Genomic DNA, 15805 nt, shown 5'->3' on the forward strand with positions numbered 1-15805 from the left:
ACATAACATAACATAAATTATGTCTAAATTGTCATGACATTAGAAGTACATATGGAGTAGTTGCAGGTGATGCTTGGGACAGTTCTGATTGTGTTAGTTCGGTTTTATGTGTTTTTTGAATAGAAGGGTTTTTATTTCTTTTTGAAGGTTTTGCAGTCTGTGGTTGATATCAATTGGTTGTAGAGTTGGGGGTCGAGTGTTGCAGCTCGAATGGCTAGGAGGTTGTCGAACAGTTTTTTTCTTTTGACGTTTTTGGTTGGAGGGTGTGTGAATGGTGCACAAGTTCTCCTATGTCTGTTTGAAGTGGATTGAATTATTTAGCTGAAGAAATTAGTTACCCCCCATTCCACACACATTAATTCTCTTCCATTTTTGTTCCCATTATAAAAAACACTGATAAGTTCCCAGAAAAAAAATACATTAAAATAAGAAGTGAAAACAAAGGCCCCTACAGATGAGAACATAACATAAGAATAGCCTAACTGGGTCAGACCAATGGTCCATCATGCCCAGTAGCCCATTCTCATGGTAGCCAATCCAGGACACTAATACCTGGTCAAAACCCAAAGAGTAGCAACATTCCATGCTACCGATCCAGGGCAAGCAGACACTTCCCCCATGTCTTAATAACAGATTATGGACTTTTCCTCCAGGAATTTGTCCAAATCTTTCTTAAAACCAGCTACACTATCTGCTTTTACCATAACTTCTGGCCACTTCATTTTTAAGTTTAGATCTTTCCTTTCAAACAGAGACCTTGCTAGATGTCAAATACAGCACAAGGTAACTTCACATGGACTTAGCTGTGCAGGAAATGTGAATCTCCTCATACACCCACCATATAGTGCAAAAATGTGCAAAGGTCTGTTTTTTTCTTTCGATCACTACATAGCCTAATGCCACACAAGCAGCGCTGTTACAAACATATTCTGTAGGTCAATGCTAAGGATAACAAAGTTTCCTTCCTTGGACCAGAAGGAGATAAACCACTGGAAGAGATCCCAAAACAACACCCAAAGACCCACACAGTGTGTGAATCAGTTGAGTGGAGTGGACTAACTGGGGGGTGGAAATGGGCCCGGAGTTTGCTCAGCAGAATTTCCCAGACCACCTCTTCCTCTCAACACATTGACACGCTGCCACCATCACCACTAGGAACACCTCACTGGGTAGGCCAGCTATGCTATAAACTTTATAAAACACATTATTATATTTTCTTATAAAGCACATATTTTAACTGACCTCTCTGACATCCTCAGCCTTTCCATTCACAAAAATAGAAGGAAGAAAAGTTCCCATTTCCTGCTGTCTCATGTCCCCGGCCTATACAATATTTTTTTTCTGCAGACCCTTCAAAAGTCTGACCAAATCCTCGTTTCACTTGCATTATAAAGTACTGAGGATGCCATCTCTCCCCAATCCCAGGTCCTAAAGTCTAAGACAGTAGCGCAAACTAATGCTGCCAGATACAGGAAAAAAAAATTTTGATTCGATTCAGCCCTATTGAATTGGTTTTTCAATTCGATTTTCCTGCCCAGTTGGGTGATTTTTTTCAAAACTCCTGGTGGGTTTTATAGCTTTTTCACCCCCTTTGGCTTCTCCTAACCACACTGGCGCTGTGGTGTAAATAAAATAAAGAAACAAAAAGGACTTTTCCTCTTTCTGTTAAATCCTAGCTCACGTTTGCAGTCCAACACCAGCTCTGGCAGGATACACATTTCAAATCTGACATGTTATAATCACAAAACAGAAAATAAAATTAATTTTTCTACCTTTTGTTGTCTGGTTATATTTCAAATCTTGTTGGTCCAAGGCTCTGGTTTTCTTCTGATAACTTGCTTGCCAGGGTCTCCTTCTTTCTGCATGCTAACCATCCATCTGCCAACTCTGTCCTCCCTTTCCATTTCCCTACCCTTCCCAGGAAGTCTGGTATCTTTCCTTTTTTTCATCTCCCTCCACAGATCCACCTTTTCTTAAATACCCTTTCATCCGGCATCTCTCCCTCCTTCCCCACCATCCCAGAGTCCACCATCTCTCCGTTTCTTTTCCTAATTACCCTCCTATCCAGTATCTCTATCCCTCCTCCACACCATCCCTTGTGTCCAATTTCTCTCCCTTTCTGTTCCTTCCCTCCCTAAATCCCATGGTCCATCATCTCTCTCCCTCTCCTCTATTTTCAGACCCATTATTTCTTCCCCCCCCAAAGTTTGGCATATGCATGTCTCTTTGAACACCCCCTTCCCTCCATGTACTTCTAAATCATGGTCCCCCCCCCAAAGGCCTGTCCCCCCTTAAAGGTCTGCCTGTCCCACCTTGAAGGCCTGCACCCCCCTTGAAGGCCTGTCCCTTCCCCTTGTAGGCCTGTCCCCCCTTGAAGGCCTGCCTGCCTGCCTTTCCCCCCTTGAGGGCCTGTCCCCCCTTGAAGGCCTGCACCACCCCCCTCGAAGGCCTGCACTCCCTTGAAGGTCTGCACCCCCCCCCCGAAGGCCTGTCCCCCACTTGAAGGCTTGTACCACCCCCTTGTAGCTTCTCCCCCCCTTGTAGGCCTGTCCCCCCCTTGAAGGCCTGCCTGCCTGCCTTTCCCCCCCTTGAAGGCCTGCACCCCCTTGAAGGACTGCACCCCCCCCCCCCCCGAAGGCCTGCACTCCCTTGAAGGTCTGCACCCCCCCGAAGGCCTGTCCCCCCCTTGAAGGCCTGTCCCACCCCCTTGTAGGTCTGTCCCCCCCCTTGTAGGCCTGTCCCCCCTTTAAGGCCTGCCTGCCTGCCTTTCCCCCCCTTGAAGGCCTGTCTCCTCCTTGAAGGCCTGCACCCCCCTTGAAGGCCTGCACCCCCCCTTGAAGGCCTGTCCCCCCCCTTGTAGGCCTGTCCCCCCCTTGAAGGCCTGCCTGCCTTTCCCCCCTTGAAGGCCTGCACCCCCTTGAAGGTCTGCACCCCCCCAAAGGCCTACACCCCCCCCCGAAGGCCTGCACCCCCCTGAAGGCCTGCCTGCCCCCCTTGAAGGCCTGCACCCCTTGAAGGTCTGCACACCCCCCCCGAAGGCCTGTCCCCCCTTGAAGGCCTGCCTGCCTGTCCCCCCCTCCCCCTTGAAAGCCTGCTTGCCTGCCCGCCCGCCCTACCCTGAAGGCCTGATGCCCCGACCCACCCCGAAGGACCGCTCGCCCCCCTGGCCTCCCCGCACCACCTATGAACAGCCGCAGCAGGATCGCGAAGTCAGCGTCAGCGATCCCTGCGCTGCTTCCTGCCCCATGGTCCCGCCCCTCCTCTGACGTCAGAGGAGGGGCGGGATCGCGGCGCAGGAAGCAGCGCAGGGATGCTGACGCTGACTTCGCGATCCTGCTGCGGGCTGCTTCACAGATGGTGCAGGAAGGTCAGTGGGGCGAGCGGTCCTTCGGGGGTGGCGGGGGACTGAACGGCAAGGCCGGGAACACCCCCTTAGGGCTGGTACCCGGGGCGGCCCGCCCCCCCCGCCCCCCCCTAGGTACGCCACTGCCTTGCACATGTGTAGCTCTTATGGGATCTGTTTGCATATGATAGGCAGCATTGCACAGCAGTCACCGGCTCTGCTTTACATGAGTCCTCAATCATATTATGTCCCTTCTGTCTAGGGTTAGCAGAAGGCTCTAGAAAGAGGAGTTGCTATTCAGACAGTCAGGTGTGACTTCCATTGCAAATCATGGAACTCACTAGCCCACATGTTTACATCTCTCCCCTTTTTCTTGAACGGTGACTAACACAACCTCTGTCTCATGTCCTGCATGTAACATGAACCTGTTCTCAACCAGATCTTACTTATACGATGGCCACGTTCCCACTTTGACTTGGCTGCCTGCATGCCCTTTTGTTAGGTGCAGGTCAGTGAAATGACATAAATGGATCAAACATGACTCCCAGTTTAGAGGTAGATATCTGATATTTATTTTGTTCTTTTTTGTAGTCAAGAATCAAATATAAATGCATACACCTTTACTGAGGTAGACATGAATGGTAGAATACCTGGTCACGAAAGACTGTCATAGAACAATAGCCATACAAATATGTATTCATTATGAAAATATGCGATATCAAAGTTATGGTAAAAAAATGGCACATGCCTGTCCAATTGGCCCAACATGTCTAACTCTGTTCCAACCTGTGCAAAGTAAGTGAGCAGTTCTGAGCCTCACATACTTTTTCATTGCTAAGGGTCAGCAAATTTCTGTGAGGGCTGTCCTGCTGGGAGTGCAGCTGCCTCTGTCTCCAGAGGTTGTGGCTTCTAATCTCAATGGTGCTCCCTGTACCCCCGGCCTGGTTTCATCATCATCCATTGGCCCATAGGTTATAGAAGGTATTTGTGACCTCATAAATGCAGCCTAGCATTCCCACTTTCTCACAATCTTTATGGCCTCCTCACCACATTCCATCTGATGGTAGGGTCTTTGACTTTCACTGGAGAATCAGGCCCCCCCCCCCCCCCCCCCCCCCCTCTGATACCTCTTTTCTGCTGATATGGGGAGGGTACCCTTTATTGAGTTTAACACTGTCCCACCATATGCATGTGTTCCTACCCTAGTCACTGGATTGGAACACACATTTAGTGCAACTATTGCACACCTTAACCATCACTGTACAGTTTTCAACTCTACATCACATCTGAACACTTGCAATCATTGGCAGAGAATATGGTGACAGCATTATACACAACAGCCAGTAACATCAAGTAGGTTGATAACATCCAAATATGTCCCAATGAGATGCAGTTGGTAAAGTCTTCTGAATATGTGAAGGAGAGGCCGTGTGATGTCCTTTCAGTCATTGGGTTTCAGGCAGCTACTTGTAAGCTGTCAGGGACACTGTTGGTAACATGATTGGGGCCTCAATGGCCCATTCGCAGCTTAGCCTTCAGTTTTGCTCCACCTCCTACATTGGCTCCTTAAAAATGGCAACCAGCTGCTGCAGAAGGCTGATGATCTCCTGCAGGGTCTGCATTGTTTCCCTACTCCTCTCCTGCAGTTCACTGCACATTTGCCCCACAATGTTGAGCAGCTCTCCATATGCCTCAGGGGGGGAGGAACTATTGGGGCCTCTGGCTGCACATCAGGGTGTTCGGTTGGGGCAGCTGGCTCCATGAACACTTCCTCATCCCCTTCAAGTGGGGTTATGTCCTCATAGAGATCAGGGACCTCCCATGCTCCCTGCTCGACAACCACATGCTCGTCCCCCACCTCCTCCACCACCTGTGCTGCATCCTCCACCTCTGCCACCTGGGCCACGTCCTCCACATCGGACAGCTCTACAACATCCTCAAGTGGCAGACTTCCTTCCGATGCAGAGTCCCCTGCCACCTCCTGTTGAGCCTCTGCCACTGCTTCCCCGGCTGCCTCTTCACACTGTTCCTGGACCACCTCCTGGGCCAGGCCCTCAGCAGCATGCTGTGCATGACCTGTGTGCAGTAAGAATATGAAGTTAGGGTTACCACAGCGTGCATTGGTTGCATACTACATACACAATTACGTACCAACCCCCACCCAACCCATTGAGACCAAGTGGGTGTAGGGACACAGGTCAGGCCACTGTGTGAACAAATACGTAAACTAATTTCAGTGTACAGTTGCAACAGTATACATCTAAACAAAAGGTGGCAGGCATATGCAGGTGATACTCAATGGGCTTGATGTATTTGTTGACACAGTGGGCTGACCAGTGTCTCATCACCCACATTTTGGGTATCAATGGGTTGCATACTAGAACAGCTGCCAAGGAAGAGCACATTCACAAGGAGGTGAGCTTTGAGAGGTGGCAGCAATGACATACAGCTATTAATCACATACATACAGGTACAGCTATTAATCACGGATTATGCTTTGAATCTGATAGTATCTCTCTTAACCCCTTATCTGCCATGAACTGCATTTTCAAGGAGGCATAACTGAACCAGGGAAATACGCCTCTGAAACAGCAGGGCTGACATTGGTCTGGAGCTATGAAGGTGAACTCCAGACCGATGTCTGCCCTGCAGCTTCTGAGGTGTTTTTCCCTTGTTCAGTTATGCCTCCTTGAAAAAGCAGTTGATTGCAGATAAGGGGTTAAGAGAAGGAGCAGTCTGTATTCTACCAGTGCAAATGTCAACTGGATAGATATTCATTGAGTGATCTGAAGATTATCTCCGGTTCCTCCATTTTAGCTTTTTAGAATCTGATAGTCACACATAGGTTTCAGGATTTCTGGTATGTCTTACAAGGCAGCTGCCCAACCTGTGCTACTGACTGTGTTGAGTGCAATGAGTGCAGTGTGTGTGTGTGTGTGTGGGTGGGGGGGTTAATAGGTATGAGGTGAATGGGCCAGGGACATCATCAGTAGCCTCTCTTACTCCGTCGTCTTATGTCAATTCCCCTTTTGTCACTTGATGGTGTGCTGTACGCATTTGGGCTGAGGTGGTGCTGTAGCAGCAATGGTAGGTTGCCAATGTTGGTAGATTTATTGTTGGGTTTTGTAATGCTTTCCAAGCTGCAGCAAATACCCAGATATATATGAGTGCGAGAGCATTTCTCAGTGATAAGCAATGGGTAGCGTGCATATATGCCTTCTTCTTTCCCTCTGGCACAATTCTTCCCATGTCATCTCATAGGGATAGCAGGTGCAGAAAAGTGGTAGGAACATCACATAAGAGACATGATAGACCTGCCCAGTTGTAGAGATGCTGTGGGTGTGTGTTGGGGGGAGGGGGCTGCCACTTACGTCCGGCTCTGAGGCGGTGTCTGGTGCGCCAGATGAGGCCTGGATTGTCCCGGTTCACCCTGTGATACCTGCGTCTCAGGGACTCGAGGTCACGGTACACCCCATAACGCCTGTAAGAAGAACATTGTGGAGAATGGGGTCAGGTGACAGTCCTTTGCATCCCCCTTTTCAAACATATGCAGGGTTATGAGGGCAAAGAGCACCTCACATCTGTCATGCATATTCTGATGAGGTAGGGACATATCCAGAAATGAAACATCTGCCTGCCAAGATATTGTTATCTTTCTGTATATATCTATGACATCTCTCTCTCTCTCTCTCTATCGAGATATATATATATATATATATATACAGTCAAACCTCGGTTTGCGAGTAACGCGGTTTGTGAGTGTTTTGCAAGACGAGCAAAACATTCCTGCAAATCGTGCCTCGCAAACCAAGCGTTGACTTGATTTGCAAGACCCCCCCCCCCCGCGATCTGGAATCCCCCCGCTCACGTCACACCCCCATCCCGCCACGATTTGGAATCCCCCACTCACCCACCCACCCAGCCAAACACAATCTCTTACCCCGATCTGGCACCGGCACCAGCACCAACGCACAGGACATGCCGGTGCCAGTGCCCGAAGATCTTCCCTCTCGCTTGGGCTGGGCCTTGAGCATCTGCGCATGCTCAAGGCCTTCTAGTTCTCGCTCTCTCCGAGAACTAGAGCGAGAACTAGAAGTCCTTGAGCATGCGCAGATGCTCAAGGCCCAGACCAAGCAAGAGGGAAGATCTACGGGCACCAGCACTGGCATGTCCTGTGTGTTAGTGCTGGTGTCAGATCGGGGTAAGAGATTGTGTTTGGGTGGGTTTTGGGTGGGTTTTGGGTGAGTGGGGGATGCCGGATCATGGCGGGGGGGCGACGTGAGCGTGGGGGATGCCAGATCACAGGGGGGATGCTGGATCGCAAGGGGGGGTGTGGAGTAGCGCCAGTGGCCTCGGAGGTGGGGGTAAGGTGGAGCAGCGCCAGTGGCCTAAGGGGGGGAATGAATCAAGCGAGTTTCCCTTACTTCCTATGGGGAAACTTGCTTTGATATATGAGTAAATTGGTTTATGAGCATGCTTCTGGAATGAATTATGCTCGTAAACCAAGGTTCTACTGTACATACAAACTCCTACATTTCCTTTATATCTGTGATATATGTATTTATTGAACACACAATAAGTAAGAAGCTCCTTGAAAGAAGGTGGGCAATAGGTGGCAGGTTTTGAGACTAGGACACACTGGTTACATGTGTGGCCTTACAAAGTGATGGATACTGGGTGATTCTCACCTATGCAGGTTGTCACGGATTCTGGACCAGGCCCTTATCGCAACGCTGCGGGGTGGTCTTCTGCCATTAATCAATATCACTAAGCTCTCCACCAACTAACTCCTACAACCGTCCTAACTCCTCACACAACGACTACTACACCCACAAGGGTCACACTTCCAAGTGGAGGTTTATATATGGGCATGCAGGATGTTGTTGGGGACCGTGTGACATCAGGACATGTGCCAGGACAACTAATGGATAGGCAGCACTATATGACTAGCGGGTTGTACAACCGATAGCGGTGAAAATACTTGTACATCCTGTGTGGACAAACATCGATTTGGTCGGCAATTTAGGCACTTCTGTATGCCACCTGTGGACGTGTTTGCATTGCAGATAATCGAACGACTTGGACATTTTTCCATTATCTGCACATTCTGTTGGACGTCTTACGCCGTCGACACACAGATCTTCTATACAACCTATTTATTATGCCCCTCCACGAGGTTGCGAAGCTACTGGCGCATCTGTCAACGTGGCCAATCTCTGGAAGTTCACTCCTCTGCATGAAGCAGCAGCAAAAGGAAATTATGAAATCTGCCAAATACTCCTCAAAGAAATACTTTTAATTGTCATTTTTATTATAATGCTAAGGAGATCATTTTACATGCTAGAAGGGTTAGGTGCCATTTACACATGTAAAAAGCAGACTTATATATGTAAATGGTCATAGATTATATGTTGCAAATTTTCATGTGTATACCTCCAGCATGCACATTTTTTAAGGTAGAACCAAAAATATATGCATATTTCATATTTTACAAAGAAAATACATAGAGTCACTGACTTGTAGTATGGTAAGGTTGTCACTTGGTGCCATGCTGACACTGGAACGACCACGTTTTCCTCTTCGAGCTGCTGCATGCTGCATGCATGGGGCACTGTCAATCTGCTGATTTGCAGAAGACTTGATATCTTTCTTGGCAGCAGTTGGCACAATAAGTGTTTTTGTTATATTTGCTGTAGCTGTTATCTGATGGGATGTTTTTGGTATAATGCAGGGTGCATAGTAAACCTGCTCCAGTTGGCAATAGTCTACACTTCCATATATAAGAACAAGATCTTTCATATTTCCTTCAATATCAAGTTTTTGGTTCATATCTATATCTTCCATATAAGCTATAGCAAACCAGGAACAAATCTTGTTGAATGTCCAGCTTTGGTAAGCTATGTTTTCTTTTCAAAGTTTTAGCAGCAATATGGATTCCAACTGATAACCAAAGTTTATTCTCCAGAGATGGAAATTCTATAAAAGCTTCAAACTGGTCATTGATTGAGATAAACCAAGCCTCTACCAAAGTTTCACATGTAGTAATAACTTCTATTGGCTGCTTTGTTAGGCAATTTGCATCTCCTATAATTGCCCCACTGCCTCTGTAGTCACTGAAGGGAATATTTCCTCCCCCATCTTGGATTCTTTATTTATTTATTTTGATTTCTATCCCATTCTCGGGATAGAAATCGAAATAAACAGGTTACAAGTAGACATTTACAATCATTTGAAAACAGACTAGTCATGACAACAAATAGGTTACAGTAGACAATAACAGAGCTTATTCTAGAGACCAGATTGGTCATAGCAAAGATTACTGCAATTCTCTCTTTCTCAACATATCATTAAAAGAAAAAAGGAGATTACAATTGATTCAAAATACTGCAATAAAATTAATCTACAATGCAAAGAAATATGATCATGTTTCTCCGTTGTTTATAGACTCTCATTGGTTACCTATTAGCCACAGAATCACATTTAAAATAATTATACTCATCTTTAAAACTTTAGCAAGCGGCGAACCTCAATTCATTTCTAGACTCCTGATACCTTATAATACACAACGTTCACTTCGCTCTTCCAACCAGAATCTTCTTTCAGTACCTTCTCTAAAAATCATCGGTACAAGAAGGGCCGATATTTTTTCGGTCACTGGTCCATTATGGTGGAACGCCATTCCCCAATATATCCGTAATGAAACTGATATTTTAATATTTAAAAAACTTTTAAAATCTTATTTATTCAGAGATGCTTTTAATGTTTAAAATATAATAAATTTATAATTGCTGTGGTTATTACTCCCCTTTACCTATTGTTATTTCCTTATTCTACCCCAAAAAAAGATTGTAACTTTTATCTTTTCCTTCCCAACTGTATGTTTGTTCAAGTTAAATGTTCTATTGTTAAAATGTTAACCCCTTTTTTATTTGATATATTTTTTTTGCTATGTACATCGCTTAGTGATTATAATAGGCGATTGATCAAATTGTGTTAATAAACTTGATAAACTTGATACTAGGAGAAGTATATTGAAGAGGCAGTTTTTAATGGCCCGATTGGCGGAAGAGGAAGGTTTTTACTGCTCTGCGGAAGGTCATTAGTGAGTCTAACGACCTGATCTGTGTGGGTAATTGGTTCCATAGTTGAGGCACATAGGAAATGGCTGTAGGATCTTTTGTACACTGTACTCATTTGGAGGGATCTCCATGCGGGAATGCTGAGTCTTTGTTCTGCTTTGGAGCAGAGGAGGCGGTTAGGGGTGTATAGTCATAGCTTGGATGCTATGTAGGCTGGGGTTTTTTGGTAGAATCTCTTGTGTGTCATGACCAGGGCTTTGAAGATACATCACTTTTTGACTGGTAACCAGTGAGCTGCATAGAGCGCTGGAGTAATGGGGTCATGGTAGCTGAGTTTGTATAGGAGTCGAATTGCTGAGTTCTGGACTTTTTGGAGGCGTTTTAGATCTCTTGCAGCGATGCCATTGAATAGGGAGTTGCAGTAGTCTAGTCTAGAGAGTATGTAGGCATATAGCATTTGGGCTAAGTCTGTTTCTGGGAGATAGGGTTTGATCCTTCGCAGTTGACGTAGATAGTAAAAAGATGTAGAAACTACCTGCGAGACATGGGCGGAGAGGGACAGGTAGCCATCCAGTATAATTCCAAGACTTCATACCTGGTCTTTTGCTGTTAAGGGGGTGGATTCCCAGGATAGTGTTGGACGGGTGAAAGTAGTGTTCCTGATCCAGAGTAGTTCAGTCTTTGAGGCATTCAGCTGGAGTTTATTTTATTTTATTTATTTTGTTTTAACAAGTTGAAAATACACAACTTGACAGGAAATCAAATATTCTTATAAGTAAACAATTCAATAATTACACATTACCAATACCATGATTACAGTCCACATATCAGAGGAGAGAGAAATCAATCACTTCCAAGGGAAGTTGGATAAAATTAGAATAAACATTTATAAAGGAAATACAGAGGACTGATAGATAATTCTATTTATACAGCCTGAATGGTGGTTTCCACAGCAGCTTCTGGGATTCTTGTTGCTGCTTTACCTTACCAAAAAAATTGCAGCTGTTCAGGTTCATAAAAGATATATCTATTAGCTTGGTATGTAATGCAGCATTTACAGGGGAAACGTAATTGAAAGGTTGCTCCCAGGTTTAATATTGATTGACGATAAGTCAGGAATTTTTTACGCCTAATTTGTGTCCATTTTGAAACAGCAGGAAAAATTGCAATTTTACCTTCGTGAAATTCAATATTATCGGTCCTATAGAACATACAAAGAACAGCTTCTTTATCTTGTAGAAATACAAAAGTTACTAATAAAGTAGCTCTAGCCGTAATCTCAATGTGAGATGATTCCAAGAAACTAGTGAGATCCAATTCTCCTGGTTGTTCTTCCATCTTGTATTTATCTTTCGGTATATTTAAGTAATATAATTTTTGTAGAGGTTGTATATTGTTTTCTGGGCATTTTAACACAGGTAAGAAATAGTTGAAATAAATCCCTGGATACAGGAAAATTCAATAATCTTAAATTTAAGTTCCTATTCAAATTTTCCAGGTTCTCAATTTTCCTAGATAGTAAATTTTTGTCCTTTAATTGCACACTATTAGCAATTTTAAGCTCTGTAACTGAGTTCTCTACTTTATTCTGAAAGACTGTTGTTGAAATTTCTGATCAAAATCTTTGAATTGAGTTGCTGTATTTTGTACCGTTGATATGAAATGGGTGCATATCTTGTGTAGATTTTCAATAGCACCCCAGATAGCGTCCATGTCCACCACCGATGGTTTTATCAGTGGAGCTGGGAGGGAAATTGCCAAAATCACCGTAGAAATTGAGTCTGAAGTTTGAAAAAGGGAGCCATCTCTTCCTGCCACACCTCGAGCAGTGAACTCTCCTACTGCTGACGCCAACTGCTGAGGAGTCGGAAAGCCGAGATCTCCATCAGGAGTCAGGGGTGAAACCCGCAGCATCAACGGAGTCAACAGCTCCGGGGCTTCCTGTATTACTGTAGGCATCCCTGACATCATCCCAGGATGCGGGGGAGCTCCAGGCACAACAGGGCTAAGCGAAACATCACCCTCCAACACCGAAGTCTGCCCACTTCGGTCCGCAGAATCAGCCATTCCAACAGGGACAGCAAAGGTCGTAATCGCTGTCTGTTGTGTCAACGAGGTGAAAGCTTTTTTATAAAGTAAATTTGCAATCAGTCATGTGATGTGCTGAGCCGAGCAGGACGTGCCTTGCCCTGGGTCCCTCCGCACCTTGCCTACCCTGTTTCATAGCTTTTGTACCGGCTCCCGCGGCTTCCCTGGTGCATGGATCGATTTTTCCAGTCCGGCAGCCCAGTAATGAGCGGCAAGGCGACTCGCAGCACTAAAGAACGGGAGGGGAAAGCATTGCGGCCCGACCCCAAGATGGCGGCGGCGCTGGGATCGGGTTCCGAACTCCCTTTGTCGGAGGCTCATATTGCGGCCCTGTCGGCGTCAGTGGTACAGGCTTTGGACGCCCACTTCGATCAACTATCGGGCCAGCTAGCCTCACTTGAGTCCCTGCTTTCGGAGACGACTCGGCGTACCGGCGAACTAGAGACCATAGTGGCACACGTGGAGAATGCCAGTTCTATCTTCTCGGCGGATTTGGTGTCCTTAAGAGCGCAACTTCAGCGGCATGCGGACAAAATTGAAGATCTTGAAAACCGTTTGAGACATGACAACTTACGCCTGATTGGCTTGCCAGAGACGGTCCCGGATTCCCTCCTGCTTACCATGCTGGAGACCTGGCTCAGGGCTGAATTGCCTCTACCTGCTGGCATGGGACCGCTGCGGCTGGAAAGGGCCCACCGTCTTGAGTGGTGTGCCGACGACCATACCCACGCCCGAGTCACCATCTTTAAAGTGCACAGTTCAGCCCACAAGGCGGAACTCATGCGGACTTACCACCAAAAGCGTAACACCATCGCCTACGAGGGAGCCCTGGTCCGTCTGTTCCAGGACTACTCCCCTGCGCTCCAGGAGCGCCGGCACTGCTTTTCAAGGGTGTGCTCGGGGCTCTATGAGCGCAAACAGCGTTTCCAGCTGCTTTACCTGGCGCTGCTGAGGATTTGGACGACAGCGGGACGGAAGAGCTATGCATCAGTGGAAGAGGCATAGGCCTATTTGGATGCTCTGCCTGGGGAGGCTGGACCTTCCTCGGCCCCCTGATGCTTCCAGGCCTGTGGTGGTTGTTTGTGCCCTTCAGCTGGTGCTCTTTTTGACATCTCCCTTGTCTTAGCCTTTGGATCCTGTGTAGTGGATATCTATTTCTCCAGCGTAACTGATGGGATGGCCGTTGCACCCTCCTGCGCTGTTTTGGGCCTTGTTGCTGTTGTTTTCAAATGTTTGCTGCTTCTGTTCCTCTGGGTTGCTGGTTGGCCTTTCTGGGGGTTCTGCTTCGGCTCTCTTCGGGGCCTTGTTCTCTTCTCCTCTGTGCCTGGCTGGGATCCGGGGGTGGTGGCATGATCCATTGGCTGCGGTCCTCCTTGCTGCTACCTTTTGGGTTTCGGGCCATTTGATGGAGTGGGGCCTCCTTGACCACTTGGTGCCCTCTTTGCCTACTTTGTTTGTGTGATTGTTCTTTTCTGAATGTTTGAGGGTATGTTAGCAGGGTTTTTTTTTGCTTCTGTTTGAGGGATGATTGTTTGGCAGCTAGGTAGGGATTGGTTTTATTGGGGGAGAGTGAATGTGTCCTTCTTTAATTGAAGCCACATTCTTGCCTAAGGGTTGGATTTGCTTCTCTGGTGTAGTGCTTGTGTGAGTGGCCACTGTGGGTGTGTAGATTTGAGGGAGGGCCGATCTTGAGCCTTGGAGATAATTTACAGCTGGGATTTATGGAAGGCTGTGGAGCTCTCTGGGGCTGTTTGGCGCTGATGCCTCTCGGTTCTGGTGTCACTTTGGCTTTTTGAGGACTGGAGCTCTTTGTTGAGTGTTTGGATGGGTGAGAGCATGGGTGTGGTTGGTTCAGTGTGGGTGCAGATGTGGGGGTTTTTGTTTTGGGGAGGCTCCTGGATGGGGGTGTTTGTAGTGGGAGGGGTGGGGAGGGGCTGGGGGCCCTGTTTACATCGTAGCATGACTCCCTCTCCGATCCACGTTTGTAAGTCGGTGGTTGGGTTTATAGGGGGTTTGGTTTGGGTGGGTGGGGAGAATGGTTGGGTTGCAGTGGGTTGGGTTTGTGGGGGTGGGGGGTCCTCCTTTCAAATGTATATTCAGATTTTTCTGCACTTGTATTACTCTTGTTTATTTTTTCAGGCATTGCCACTACTGCTCTGGGAGGTGGCTGGGGAGGCTCCTGGTCTTCACATTTTTCTTCTTTCCTTTCTATTCTGCTTCTATCCTAATTTTCCGACCTGAGTACCCCTTTTAGGTTTACCTCTTGGAATGTCGGGGGCATTACCTCCCCGATTAAGCGGTCCAAAATACTAGCTGCTTTGCAGCGTTATCACTCGGATATTGCTTGTTTGCAGGAAACTCGTCTGACTGACGCTGAACATCTTAAGTTGAGACGTTCCTTGGTAGGGAAGGTATATTTTGCTTCCTCTCAGGGCCGCCATGGGGGCATAGCGGTGTTGGTCCGCAAGTCTTCGCCGCTTGGAGTGCAGGTTCTTGATAAAGCTCTTGATGGTAGACATCTGCTTTTGCGTCTGACCTTGGGTGCTCGCTCCTATCTCTTGCTTGTGGTCTATGGCCCTAATTTGGGGGAATCGGTCTTTATGCAACGGTTGCTTCGCCTCTGCTCTCGTTTTTCTGGAGACCCTCTTCTTATTTTGGGGGACTTTAACTTGGTGCAGAACCCTGCCCTGGACAAGTCCAGTACCTTTATTGCTTCTTTGGTAGCTAAGGGTCGTCTACTTGTTGATTTTTGTGATACTCTTTCTGTGGTAGATCCTTGGCGACTTCTTCATCCTGAAGTTCGTGACTATACCCATCTTTCTCGGGCCCACGGAACCTGGTCTCGGATAGATCATATTCTTCTGTCTTCGACTTTGTTCTCTTCAGTCGTGTCGGCCGAGATTGGTCCCCTGAATATTTCTGATCATACCCCGATTTGGGTTGATATTCATCTAGACATCACATATCTTCGGACATCCTCCTGGCGGTTTCCGTTCTATCTGGCTCGGGACCAGAAATTTCAGACCTTGGGAGGATTACTCTACCAACAACGCCTCTCATATGGATGATCCCATTTTGTTTTGGGAGGCTGCTAAGACGGTGATTCGAGGACATATCATTTCTTTTCTGAGTGCTCATAACAAACGTATCCACAGAGGTATCATCAACTTGGAACGGGCCCTGCGAGTCGCTAAGTGGGCGTTTCAGTCGATTCCCTCGAGGGAGACTCGAGAACGCTATTTGTCTACCCAGGAGGCTTTAAATTCTCTACTTCATTCCCGTAACCAAAAATGGA

The 15805-nt window shown here is 46.9% G+C and overlaps 1 pseudogene; it reads right to left on the reverse strand.

Moving 5' to 3' along the window:
• Positions 1 to 4871: 4871 nt before the first annotated feature.
• Positions 4872 to 15805, reverse strand: part of LOC117367775 — a 49846-nt pseudogene continuing 38912 nt past the window's right edge.

Source organism: Geotrypetes seraphini, chromosome 1 (assembly GCF_902459505.1).
Source record: "Geotrypetes seraphini chromosome 1, aGeoSer1.1, whole genome shotgun sequence".
NCBI classification, from domain to species: Eukaryota; Metazoa; Chordata; class Amphibia; order Gymnophiona; family Dermophiidae; genus Geotrypetes; species Geotrypetes seraphini.